At 43.6% G+C, this 14,806-nt stretch overlaps 1 pseudogene; it reads right to left on the reverse strand.

The window, feature by feature from the left end:
- Positions 1–1,223: 1,223 nt before the first annotated feature.
- Positions 1,224–10,085, reverse strand: LOC112116185 (annotated as a pseudogene).
- Between the last annotated feature and the right edge of the window lie 4,721 nt (positions 10,086–14,806).

Raw genomic sequence — 14,806 nt, forward strand, 5'->3', positions numbered from 1 at the left:
CACCCACCCACACACTTAACTTCCACTTAACCCTCAATTCACTAGACACCGAACTATTTGCTGTAAGTCCCTAAGAACCTAACTTTCTGTCTCTGGGCATACGCACAGGGGAAGGGGAATTTAACCAGGGTCTCCTCCTACACCTCAGGTGAGTTCCCTAGCCACAGGGGCTACAAGTTATAAAGGAGAGCTCCTCCCCCACTAGCTGTTTTGTGTCTCTAGTTCGTAGATCGCCAGTGGAGAAAGGCACCTCCCTGCAGCCCAGATTTAGGTGCCGATCTTTTTGAGAAGCATGGCTTAGGACACACTTCTCATGTCAGCATCTGGTCTTGGCTAAAGTAAGTGACTCCCCGCCTAGGTGCTGGGTTTTGTGGATTCCATTCTCAGGCCCTTACCTCTCCCCCTATGCATCTCATGGCGTGACCCAGGGGCTGCTTATTGCCAATTGGCAAAAGACACAGGGTGAATAATGGTTGAGGTATCCTCTGGGTCTACTCTCTACAAACAGTTCAACAAAGGGAACCATGGAAGGTCACGACAGAAAACACGTGTCACACTGGTCATCATCAGCATTGTGAGATGTACGTACGGAGAATATGTGAGGAACTATGTATATACACTGAAAATTATGTTCTTATTTATGGCTTGTGAGTTAGAGCCAGTCACCAGAAGTCGATAAACAAGTGTTATTTATCAGTCTGAATACATGTAAATTGAGTATTGTATGGTTCATAATGGACTCCCATTTTTACAGTTGAGTGAACTGCCAATGAAGGGATTGTAATATCTTCTGAGAGGGGGAGTTTTATAAACCAGCAGGAAAGAGATGGCAATAAACTTTTGGACTATAACTGTTGGTAGAAAAACTCACTCTGCATCCTTCACCTACAGAATACATTTACAGTAAATGCTGGTAAGAGAACAACTTTTGATGAGCTAAACTTCATAGACAGGAGGATCTCATGTTATAGCTAAGTCGAGGCTTGTTATTGTGTTGATGTTTTATTGTCTATGTAACCCTTTGTTTCTAATACTTCTGCTGGCTACCATTTGAATATCTGATCTTCTTTAAATAAATTTCCACTTGCTTTCCCTCTGATCCAATCTAAGTGCTGTGTGTTAAAAGTTGAGCTGCGATGTCCTGTTTCTTCAGGAATAGAAGATTTGTCGAAAGGAAATTGATAACACAGCACCCTTAAACTATGGCATCACAACCTTGTTGATCATAATATCTGAATCTTCTTGCTATCTACAAACATGACCAAATATCCCTCTAAGTCTGTTTTAGCCACCCCACGAACTCCACACACCTTTACAACATTGCTGTGACTGAAGAGATGCAGGCTACAAACCACAAACACAGGTTAGATATTGCAGTGTTATTTCTTATCAAGATTATCCCCAGTAATATCTTTTAATAAATTATCCTCAGTAAGAGCTTGGCCCTATAAATAGACTGTGAATTTCCTCTATAAATGGCTTTGTGGGGCCAGCTGTCTACTAAAGACAGGCCCAGAGAATTCCCATTGATGCTCTAGGCAGAGGAAAATTCTTTGAGATGACCTCAAACCAATCCAATCTTCCAAAACCTCAAGGTCCCTGAAATCCTTCACATTCTAGAGACCCTAACCCTTGGGTCACTGCCTCACCCCTGTATTCAGAGCCTGCGTAAAATCAATATCAATAGGATTAGTGGAAATTGCATGTTGACTGGAAATTTTCTAATGGAGTAATATTCCATCAGGAACATGTTTGAGTCATCAAAATCAAAACTTTCCATTGGGATGGTGTCATTTTCAGTGAAATTTAGTTTTGCGAATACATCATAATTGTAAACAAATAAATTAAAAAAGAAAAACAATTATATAGAGCTACAGATAATAAAATAAATGAAAAGGATATAAAATTAAAATAATAAACATTCAAAATTGTAAAAGAAATAAAAGTAAAAATGAAATATAAAAAGTAAAATAAACTAAACCAAAGGGACATAAAATTAAAATAATACATACACTATAAAAATGATAAAATAAAAATAAACTGTAAAAACATGAAAATAAAATAAACCCAAAGACTATAAAATCGAAGTAATAAATATAAAATACAATAAAATAGAAATAATATAAAGATATTTAAAACAAAAAATGTCAAAGAAAATATTTTTAAAAATGGAAAATTAAAAATCAAATTATACAATTATAAAATAGAAATAGTAAAAGAATGAAGTGAATGTTCCAGATGAGAGTACATGTGGACCTGTGCTCCTCCATCACATATCAGGAGCTTTGGCATTAACTCTCAATTAAACTATTTAACGTGTCTTTAAAAAAACAGTCTGTTTTAATCAGGGTTGACCTAAAGTGAGAGTTATTTCAATTTTCTTGCCAGAATGAAAAATCTTTCTGTTCAACCTGGAAAAAACATGATTTCTTTTCACTTTTGCATTGTTTTTTTTTTTGTGTGTTTATCCTTTTTTATGTTTCTCTCTCCAACCTCACCCCCCCTCCCCCAAAAAAGATAAATTTCAAAACAAATGTTTCGGGGAAAAGTCATCAATTTTAGAGTCAGATTCACACAAGGACTTAGGCACTGCAACTTTTAGGTGCCCAGAAAATCACTGGGCTCCTCAAAGAAAATCACTGGGTTAGGCACCTAGGCTGCCTGAACAATGACTGTGGTGAGATAGGCACCTCAGAACAGGATCCACAAAAGCCGGCATGCAAAGTGGGAGCTGCCTTAGCTATCCAATAGGAGATGGGAATGAGAGAGGTGTGTCCTAAACCCCACCCCTCTTATGGAATTTGGTGTCTAAATTTGGTGTTGCAGGGAGGCCCCAATCTCTGCTCGTGATCCGCAGCCAGGAATCTGTCTCAGGGAGGCATATGCCTAAGCCATTCCTTGCAAGAAATGCAGGAGGAAGACATAATTTTCAGGGCATGTCTACCGTAGAAATATTTCAGCAGCACAGTTGCTGCACTACATTTGCACCACTGTAGCGCTTCAGAGTAAAAATGTAAGAGTGGCCATACTGGGTCAGACCAAATGTCGATCTAGCCCAGTATCCTGTCTTCCGACAGTGGTCACTGCCAGGTGCTTCAGAAAGAATGAACAGAACATGGCAATTATCGAGCGATCCATCCTCTATCATTCAGTCCCAGCCTCTGGCAGTCAGAGGTTTATGCAAACCGAGACCATGAAGTTGCAACCCTGACCATCTCAGCTAATAGCCATTGATGGACCTATCCTCCATGAACCTATCTAGTTCTCTTTTGAACCCAGTTTTACTTTTGGCCTTCTCAACTTCGAATGGCAACAAGTTCCACAGGTTGACTGTGCAATGTTTGAAGAAATACTTCCTTTTGTTTATTTTAAACCAGTGCCTATTAATATCGTTTGGTGACTCCTAATTCTTGTGTTATGTGAAGGGATACATAACACTTCCTTAGTCACTTTCTCCACATTTTCATAATTTTATAGAATTCCCCCTTAATCATCTCTTTTCTAAGGTGAACAATCCCAGTATTTTCAAGCTTTCCTCATGTGGAAATACCTTTACTATACACTTACCATTCGCATACCCTTAATTATCTATGGGTATGTCTACACTACGGGATTAATCCGAATTTACAGAATTCGAATTTTGGAAACAGATTGTATAAAGTCGAATGTATGTGGACACACTAAGCACATTAATTCGGCTGTGTGCGTCCATGTACTGGGGCTAGCGTCGATTTCCGGAGCGTTGCACTGTGGGTTGCTATCCCATAGCTATCCCATAGTTCCCGCAGTCTCCTCCGCCCATTGGAATTCTGGGTTGAGATCCCAATGCCTGATGGGGCCAAAAACATTGTCGCGGGTGGTTCTGGGTACATCCTCCCCCTCTCTCCAGGAAAGCAACGGCAGACAACCGTTTCGCGCCTTTTTCCTGGGTGAACAGTGCAGACGCCATACCATGGCAAGCATGGAGCCCGCTCAGCACAAGACAGAAGTCATGAACATTGTAAACACCTCGTGCGTTATCGTGCAGTTTATGCTGAACCAGAACCTGCAAAACCAGGCGGCGAGGAGTAGGCTACGTCAGCACGGCGGCGAGAGTGATGAGGACATGGACATGGAATTCTATCAAACCACAGGCCCAGGCGCTTTGGAGATCATGCTGTTAATGGGGCATGGTTATAGCCGTGGAACGCCGATTCTGGGCCCGGGGAACAAGCACAGACTGGTGGGACCGCATAGTGTTGCAGGTGTGGGACAATTCCCAGTGGCTGCGAAACTTTCACATGCGTAAGGGCACTTTCATGGAACTTTGTGACTTGCTTTCCCCTGCCCTGAAGCACCAGAATACCAAGATGAGAGCAGCCCTCACAGTTGAGAAGCGAGTGGCGATAGCCCTGTGGAAGCTTGCAATGCCAGACAGCTACCGGTCAGCCGGGAATCAATTTGGAGTGGGCAAATCTACTGTGGGGGTTGCTGTGATGCAAGTAGCCAAAGCAATCACTGAGCTGCTGCTACGAAAGGTAGTGACTCTGGGAAATGTGCAGGTCATACTGGATGGCTTTGCTGCAATGGGATTCCCTAACTGTGGTGGGGCGATAGATGGAACCCATATCCCTATCTTGGCACCGGAGCACCAGGGTACCCAGTACATAAACCGCAAGGGGTACTTTTCAATGGTGCTGCAAGCACTGGTGGATCACAAGGGACGTTTCACCAACATCAACGTGGGCTGGCCGGGAAGGGTTCATGATGCTCGCGTCTTCAGAAACACTAGTCTGTTTAAATGGCTGCAGCAAGGGACTCACAGCAGCCCCAGTGTTTCAGCCTGCCACCTCTCATCTCGAGCATCCCTCATGACCTCACGTTCACGCGCATCTTTCCTGTAATTTTCCTGTTCAGATTGCTGTCCAGAGCGGTCACAATGGTGCACTGTGGGATAGCTCCCGGAGGTCAATACTGTCGAATTGCGGCCACACTAACCCTAATTCGAAATGGCAATATCGATTTCGGCGCTACTCCCCTCGTCGGGGAGGAGTACAGAAATCGATTTTAAGAGCTCTTTATTTCGAAATAAATGGCTTCGTTGTGTGGACGGGTGCAGGGTTAATTCGATTTAACGCTGCTAAATTTGAATTAAACTCATAGTGTAGACCAGGCCTTTGGCTCAAAGCAGTTTCCCGGGCTCAAAGCCTTCCCTCCAATCAACCACTCAAGGCCCTGGAACAAATAACTCCCAATTCACACTTTTCAAACAAACAACCATATTGTCAAACAGTCCCTGCAACAAGCATCCACATTGAGTGGATGTTTTCAGTGAATTATCCATAATGACTCCCAAGATCGCTCTCTTGAGTGGAATCAGCTAATTTAGACCCCATCATTTTGTTTGTATAACTGGGATTATGTTTTCCAATGTGCATTACTTTGTATTTATCAACATTGAATTTCATTGGCCATTTTGTTGCCCAGTCATTCAGTTTTGTGAGATCCCTTTTTAGCTCTTCGCAGTCTTCCTGAACTTAACTATCTTGAGTAGTTTTGTATCATCTGCAAATTTTGTCCCACACCCTTTACCCTTTTTCCAGATCATTTACGAATATGTTGAACAGAACTGGTCCCAGTACAGACCCCTGGGAGACACCACTATTTACTTCTCTCCATTCTGAAAACTGACCATTTATTCCTACCTTTTATTTCCTATCATTTTACCAACTACCAATCCGTGAGAGGACCTTCCCTCTTATCCCATGACAGCTTACTTTGCTTAAGAGCCTTCATGAGGGACCTTGTCAAAGACTTTCTGAAAATCTAAGTACACTATATCTACTGGATCCCCCTTGTTCACCCACTTGTTGACCACCTCAAAGAATTCTAGTAGATTGGTGAGACATGATTTCCCTTTACAAAAACCATGTTGAGTTTTCCCCAACAAATCATGTTCATCTATGTGTCTGACAATTCTGTTCTTTACTCTAGTTCAATTTGTCTGGTACTGAAGTAAGGCTTACTGACTTGTAATTGCCGGGATCACCCTTGGAGCCTTTTTTAAAATTGGTGTCACATTAACTATTCTCCAGTCATTTGGTACAGAGGCTCATTTAAGTAATAGGTTACATATCACAGTTAGTAGTACTGCAATTTCATATATGAGTTCCTTCAGGATTCTTGGGGAATACCATCTGGTCCTAGTGACTTATTACTGTTTAATTTATCAATTTGATCCAAAACCTCCTCTAATAACCCCTCAATCTGGGACAGTTCCTCAGATTTGTCACCTAAGGTGTGGAGTTCTCCAGCCCATCCTCTGCAGTGACAACTAATGCAAAGAATTCATTTAGCTTCTCCACAACAGCCTTGTCTTCCTTGAGTGCTCCTCTAGCATTTTGATCATCCAGTGTCCTCACTGGTTTTTGGTCAGCCTTCCTGCTTCTGATATTCTTTAAAAATTAGCTGATATTTTTTTGTCCTTAGCTAGTTCTTGATCCCTGATTAGGTGAACAGCCCAGGCAAACATCTGAGCAAGAGAATGCTGGGTGCCACCTCAGAGGCCTGGCCCACTCCATCCAGTATCCCATCTCCAGCAGTGGCCATCACTGATATTTCAAAGGAAGGAGGCAAGAAACCCACCCCTCCTAATATACGTTGCCGGGGGTTGATCCCCTTCCTGATCCAAAACCCTGAAGCATGAGCTTTTCGAACTTGAGACATAAGCCAGAAGTGAGCCCCAGGGCTGCTGAGCCCTGCCCCCCGCCCCTCACCCCCCACCATCACAAGAAACGCAGTCATATATTTATCGATCTCTTTCTTAAAGCTATTTAAGTTGTGTCCCCCTACAGCTCCTGATGAAAGGTTGTTCCAGAACTGCACCCCTCGGATGGTGAGAAGCCTTCTTCTCGTTTACAGCCTGAATTTGTTCATGGCCATTTATATCCATTTGTTTTTTTCTGACAATAAGGAGATGGAATTAGGAAGAGGAGCTCTGGCATAACTTTTATCCCAGCACTTAGGATTCTCATTTGGGATGTGGGAGACCCCTGCTTCAAGCTGATGAGGAGAAACGATTTAAAAAGGGATCTTTCCCCTCCCAGGAGTGTGCCCTTATCACTGGGTTATGGGATATCCTAATGTGGGTCTCTCTCAATCTCTCCTGTTCAAACCTAGATCATTTTGTGAATCTACCTCAGCTGAAGATCAGACCCATTGGCTCTGTCACAGTGTCTGGTGTGGGTCACAACTGTGAGTGCCAGTCTCAGGTCAGACTGTCATAACTGGGCAGACACTCCTCAACTGATGGCCTACTCTATAGTTAGATTTAACCAAACCAGAAATAAATATGTGCTCCTGGATCACTGTAAATAAATATGTGTTCCTGGATCACTGTATTAGCTCACCATGAAGCCAACGGACAGTCCCCTTAGACATTCGGTCTCTATGACTCCCCAGACAAACTGGACTTCTGTGATGAAAGGTTATTAAAACCAAAATCACCACACAATAGGTTCTTCCAGCCCCAAAGGGCCAGTCACTTATCCCCAGGTCAAGGTATACTCCAGATCTCACCAAAGACAACATTGTTTGCCAATTCCTTTAGTAAACTAGCTAAAGATTAATTATATGAGAGAGAGAGAGAGAGAGAGAGAGAGAGAGAGAGAGAGATTTATTGAGAAGCTAAAGCAGATAAAAATGCATTAGAGGTGAGTCCTAGTTTGTAATCCAAATGATGCAGAGATGTAATGTCTGCTAGTTCTCTGTAAGTTCTCAGGGTTTCCCAAAGTGGCTTTGGGAACTTCTGTCCAATTGCTTAGGGTTCTCCCTTTCAGAATCCAAGCAGTTCAGAGATACAGAATTTCTCCCTTAAACTAGATATTTATTCTTGTTCTCAGAAGAGAAGCTGACAAAGCCAGCTGGGTCTTTAATCACTTGTGATTTTCCTTTGATGAGGATGAGTGGGAAATGTAACTTGAGTAATTGACCTCAGGCAGCAGCAGTGACCCCTTGCTTTGAAATTAATATTTGTTTGCTATAGTCCTTAAACCCTTATTTGATGAGCAATGTAGTTAGTGGTGTGCACAATGCAATTATCACATTACATTGTAATAAAATAGTCAAGTGCCCAGCCAATGGGAGTTGCATTGCTAGCGCTCGGGGAGCATGGGAGGGGGGCAGTGTGCAGAGCTGCCTGCCACACCTCTGCCTAGGAGCAGCCAGGACAGGTCACCGCTTGTGGGGAGCCACTCAAGGTGAGCAGCCCCTGGATCCAGCACCCCTTCTCATGCCCCAAACTCCTGCCCCAGCCTCTTCCTGCACCAAACTCCCTCCCAGAGCCTGTGCCCCGCACCCCCTCCCTGCTCCAACCCCCTGCTGGCTCCGTACCAACCGGACTATAAACTGAAATTTCAACGAAGATCATAAATTCTGGTTTATAGAGTTTTCCAGCTGGTGAAGTGCCAGATAAAACCACTTTTACTGTACATCTTTTTGATCTAGAGTTAACTAAGTATAATGCAAATCAACAAGTTGATCAGTGTAGACAATAGCACTAACATTTCCCTTTAATGTATACCTATATGTGAATTGGCTCAAAAGTACCATGACCTTTTAGCATTTATTTGGTCTTCATACACAAATGAATTGCCCTATTGATCCAGCCTGAACCTGAGCCTCACCTTCCCTGTCAGGGTCACAGGCTCCAACCGAGCTATAGCTGATTTACATGCGCTAGGGATCTAGGCAATTGACTTCAATGGATCAACACTGACTTAGACCACTGGAGGACTTGGCCCGAAGTGTCAGTCATCTACCTGAGCTGAGAATGTCCCAAACACTTGTTACCCACAGTTCTATGTTCAACACTACTTGAGAAACTTGAATTTCCCCAATATATTCCTTAGAGCTGTTTTTACCTCCTTGTTTTTCAGGCTGTAGATGATGGGGTTTAACATGGGAGTCAAGATGTTGTACTGGATGGAAAACATTTCATCCAGAGCCACAGAGGAAACTGAGCTGGGCTTTGTGTACTGGATAAAAGCTGCCAGGTACCATAAACCAACCACAATCAGGTGGGAGCTGCAGGTGGAGAAGGCTTTACACTTGCTCTGCTCAGGCTATGTCTTCACTACCCGCCGATCCGGCGGGTAGCAATCGGTCTATCGGGGATCGACTTACCGCATCTAGTGAAGACGCGGTAAAATCGATCCCTGATCGCTCTGCCGTCGACTCCGGAAATCCACCTCGGCAAGAGGCGGCAGCGGAGTCGGCGGCAGCGCGGCAGCGGTCGACTTTCCCGCGTCCTCACCGCCAGGTAAGCCGACCTAAAATACGCAACTTCAGCTACGGTATTCACGTAGCTGAAGTTGCGTATCTTAGGTCGGACTCCCGCTGTAGTGTAGACCCAGCCTCAGAGAGTAAACTCAGGATGTTGGAGATGATGTAAATGTAGGAGATTAGGATGAGGAGGAGGGAGATTGATCCAAGTATTACAGCAGAAGTGAGAAGCAACACTGATTGGTGAAGGTATCAGTGCAGGACAATTGTAATATGGGTGGGAGCTCACAGCTGAAATGGCGGATTTGATTGGGCCCACAGAAATGCAACTTGAAGGTGAAAACCGTGTTAAGCAGAGCATGTAAAAACCCAATAGTCCATGCCCCACTCACTAGCTGAACACAGATTCCTTTGCTCATCATCTCCATGTAATGCAATGGGTCACAGATGGCAGCATAGCGATCATAAGCCATTGCTGAGAGAATGGAAATTTCTGTACCGGCTGAGAGGATAAAGAAGAACATCTGGGTAATGCAGCCATTGACCAAAATAATTTTGTGCTCTGCTAGGAAGTTCATCAGCATTGTAGGCACTGTGATGGAGGAATAGCAGATATCAACAAAGGATAAATGGAAGAGGAAGAAGTACATGGGGGTGTGAAGGTGAGAATCAGCTCTTATCACCAACATGATCAGTATGTTCCCAACCAGAGTAACCAGGTAAATAACTAAAAACACCAGGAGGAGGAAAATCTGCACCTGTGGTTCACTGGAAAGTCCCAGGAGAATAAATTTGGTCACTTTGGTTTGATTTTCCATTGGCATTTATTTAGGAAATCTGTGATCTGGAAGACCAGATAAAAATTAATTAACACTTCTAATAAAAGTAAATTGAAAACACATGTAAAGATCCTCAGATCAGTAGCATGCCTGTAAAGAGAGCCCTATTCCCGCATGTAAAAGTTGTGTTTTAAACAGAGTAAATTGAGAGAGAGAGACGCTGGATGGAATTTGTGTGCTTTAAATTGACAAAATGGGCTGGATTCACAAAAGGACTTGGGTATCTAACTGCCCCTTTCGATGCCTAAATCCCAGCATCAGGTCCCACTGGTATTCACAAATACCCCTGCTCAGCTGTGACTAAGGGACAGTCTGCTGTGGGGCTCCCTCAGCCTCTCTTCTTGACCCTGTTTCACTGTGGATACATAATAAAAGAGACAGTGCAGCAGGGTTACTGGATCCTTGGACTTCTGCATCTGGGGTGAGGGTTCTAACCACAAGCTCTGAAGGCATTCCCACACACTCTCTTCAATCTGGCCATATGACTTTAACAGAGCTACAGCTGAGTTAGGCCAGCATGGGGTCTGGAAGATTGACTCCAATGGAGCTATGGCCAATTTGCAATTTCTGGGCATCTCTTTCTCTATTATACTTTATCAGTTATTCTAGACAATTGTTTTTGAAAACTATTTAATATCTGTAGTGTATAATTGGAGTCATATCTATTAAAATTATCAGGATTTTTCAAGAAGAAATGAATGGGACCAGCAAACATTCTTTCAGCACTGTGACATGAATTTAAAAGAGGGGCCTGATAGAAAATTAGTGGGATTCTTGTTCCTAAGTCATTTAAACTCCGACTCAATGGGACTTTTGACTCATTGTTCTGCATTTCTGAATATCAGGCTTTACATATAGAAGAGAATCTATCCTGCCCCTACAGACGTCAGAGGTTATTTTGACATTAGTTTTCAATGGAAATGGGAATGAAGCCAATGCTCTCTCCAATGTCCCATCTATTTTTCTCCCCATATGGCCTTAGAGAGAAAATCAAAATTCCTTCATTATCAACTCATGAGACAAATACCTAAGCACAGAGGTTGACTTTGTATTAGAACCTGAATGTAAACACAGGCAGATTCTATGTGAAGGGAAATTTCACAGTAGAGAGAAATAAATAGCTGGCCCCTGGCAAAGATCTTTACAGGGACCACTGCTCTTCAACATAGACATAAATGATCTGGAAAAAAGGTTAAACCGTACAAAATGTTTGCCTATGATACAAAATTTCTCAAGATAGTTAAGCCCAAACAAACTGAGAAGAGTTATAAGCACATCTCACAAAAATGGGTAACTGGGTGACAAATGGCTGGTGAAATTCAGTGTTGATAAATGCAATATAATGAATATTGGAAAACATGATCCCGTCCATAAAAAAAAATGAAGAGGTCTAAATTAGCTGTTATCCCTTAAGAAGAGAGATCTTGGAGTCATTGTGGATAGTTCTCTAAAAAAACATCTGCTCAATGTGCAGTGGAAATAAAAAAAACTAACAGAATGTTGGGCACCATTAAGAAAGGGATTGATAATAAGACTGAAAATATCAGAATGCCACTCTATAAATGCATGGTATGTCCACACCTTGAATACTGTGTGCAGTTGTAGTTGGCCCACCTCCAAAAAGATATATTGAAATTGAAGGGCAACAAAAATGATCATGGGTATGGAACAGCTTCCATATGAGGAGAGATTAAAATGACTGTTGACTTGGAAAAAGGTGACTGGGGGGACATGATAGAGATCTACAAAATCATGAATGATGTGGAAAAAGTAAATAAGGAAATGTTATTTACCTCTTCACATATCGTACAAACCAGGGGTCACCCAATGAAATGAATAGGCAGCAGGTTTTAAACAAACATAAGGAAATACTTTTTCACATAATACACAATCAACTTGTGGAACTCATTACCAGGGGATGTTGGGAAGGCAAAAAGTATAACTGGGTTCAAAAAACAATTAGATAAATTCATGGAGGATAGGTCCTTCAATGGCTATTAGCCAAGATTGTCAGGGACATAACCCCATGCTCTGGGTGTCCCTAAGCTGCTGACTGCTAGAAGCTGGGGCTAGACAACAAGGGATGGATCACTCAATACATTGCAAAGTTCTGTTGACTCCCGCGGAAGCATCTGTCATGGACCACTATTGGAAGACAGGATACTGAACTAGGTGGACTATTGGTCTGAACAAGTATGGCCATTCTTACATTCATATTAAAACTAAGTGTCTTCTCCTACCCAGGCCCATAAAACACACACACACCACACTCTCCAAAATAAAAATTACAGCTAACGTGTACCAAATGAACTCTCACAGTGCTGCTGAGAGAGAGAGAGAATGAGAGAGAGAGAGAGAGAGAGAGAGATGGGTGATTCAAGTAGCAGCTGGGTTCCCAACCATCGCCCCTGTGCTATAACTTACTCTGTGTGCGCACGCAGTGTAGCTGTAGCTGTCTCGGTCCCAGGATATTCGAAAGATAAGGCATGGAGGTTTTTCGCCTTCCTCCACAGCATGGGGCAGGGGTCGCTGGCTGGAGGATTCTCTGTGACTTGAAGTCTTTAAATCACGATTTGGGGACTTCAACATCTGAGTCAAGGGAGAGAATTATTCCAAGAGTGGGTGGGCCAGCTTTTGTGGACTGCATCATGCGGGAGGTCAGACTAGATGATCATAATGGTCCCTTCTGACCTTAAAGTCTATGAGTCTATGAGTCTAGGTGAGATGATATCTTTTATTGGACCAACTTCTGTGGGTGAGAGAGAAGAGCTCTATGTGGCTCAAAAACTTGTCTGTCTCTCCAACAGAAGTTGGCCCAATAAAAGATATCACCTCACCTACCTTATCACTGTGTGAGCAGCAGAAGTCAATGAGACTCGGTAGAAAGACCCACCCCTAGATAAGGAGGGAAAGAATCTGGTTCTTTGGAATGGAAAGGATAAAATAAGTTTAAAAAGGAGTAAAATATGAATCGACTCACCTGCCTTTTTAATGTGGATCATAAACATGGTGAGATCATTCTTATCTGTGCTTTTCTCTTTCTGTTGTCTTAGTCTATCTCCCTATTTATTGATTTGTCTGCCTAGTCTCTCTATCTGCCTCCACGATACAGCACCTCAGGATATCAACTCTTCTTTACCCCAAGCACTTACATCTGACAAGGGAGGTATGGTTAGCACTGGGAGTGGAGCAAAGAGCTTTTCCTCATCCAACTCCAAGACTAAGAAGCGATTCTTGAGAGCTGTTTAAATGGTGTCCTGTTCCACCTGGGACAAGATCCCCAAAGTTCACTCTCTGTAACAAGCTACCGGTAATACCATGCTGGGTCAGTCCTTGAGCAGCGAAAATTGAGGCTTGGATTACCAAAGGAGCCTAATGGATTTAGGTATACAATTTTAGTGACAGGGTCAGATTTTCAAAGCACCTAAGGAGCTAGACAACCAAATAGCAAATTATTTTCTCTCCCATATGGTACTTTGAAGATGCTAGCCACAATGTAAATGGAGCAGATAGACTGCATGAGATAGTGGGGAAAAGTAGGGGATGAAACATTGTTTTCTTGCACCCATCAAAAAGCAGTATTGGTTGACCCTGTACTATTTGCAAATTTGACACCTATTTGCCAAATATTTTCATTAACAGGGAGGTGGGAGGGAAGAGTCCAAATTACAATCCAGCATATGGACCAGTAGCACCCATCCCACCTCTGCCTGCTGTGAAGAAGAGATTTGAAGTTAGCTCCCCCCCCCGCCCCACCCCACCTCTCAGGAAAGTGTTTTAATCTCTGGGCCATAAGGTAATTTAGGGCAAGGCTTTCTCAGACTCTCCTGCTGAAGCTGTTCACATTGTATAAATCAGCAGCGCATCATCAGCAGGAGATACATATCATGCTAATGCGGCCATGGTGACACTAAGGGTATGTCTACACTATGAGAGTAGTTCGATTTTAGTTAAATCGAATATGTGCAATCGATATTAGAAAGTCGAACGTATGTGTCTACACTAAGGACAGTAATTCGACTTTGTCAGTCCACACTACCAGGGAAAGCGTCGACATTGGAAGCAGTGCACTGTGGGCAGCTATCCCACAGTTCCCGCAGTCCCCGCTGCCCACTGGAATTCTGGGTCGATCCGCCAATGCCTTCTGGGTAAAAAAATGCGGCGAGGGTGCTTTTGGGTAACTGTCGTCATCCGTCAGTCACTACCGCCCTCCCTCCCTCCCTGAAAGCGCCGGCGGGAAATCAGTTCGCGCACTTTTTGATCAGTGACAGCGCGGACGCCACAGCACTGCGATCATGGATCCCGCTGCGACCATCGCTGCAGTTGTGGCCGTTCTCAATGCCTCGCACCTTATCATACACCTTTCCCAGAGGCAGATGCAGAGAAATCAGGCGAGGAGGCTACGGCACCGCCGTGAGGGCCTGAAGTCGGAGAGTAGCACAGAGCTGTCAGAAACCACGAGCCCCAGCACCCAGGACATCACGGTGGCAATGGGGCATGTGGATTTTGTTGAACGGCGATTCTGGGCCCGGGAAACAAGCACGGACTGGTGGGACCGCATAGTGCTTCAGGTCTGGGATGAATCCCAGTGGCTGCGAAACTTTCGCATGCGGAAGGGGACTTTCCTCGAACTTTGTGAGTTGCTGTCCCCTGCCCTGAAGCGCAAGGACACCCGCATGCGAGCAGCCCTGACTGTCCAGAAGCGA

Source organism: Terrapene carolina, unplaced genomic scaffold (assembly GCF_002925995.2).
Source record: "Terrapene carolina triunguis isolate 2854851 unplaced genomic scaffold, T_m_triunguis-2.0 Scaffold612, whole genome shotgun sequence".
Lineage (NCBI taxonomy): Eukaryota > Metazoa > Chordata > Testudines > Emydidae > Terrapene > Terrapene triunguis.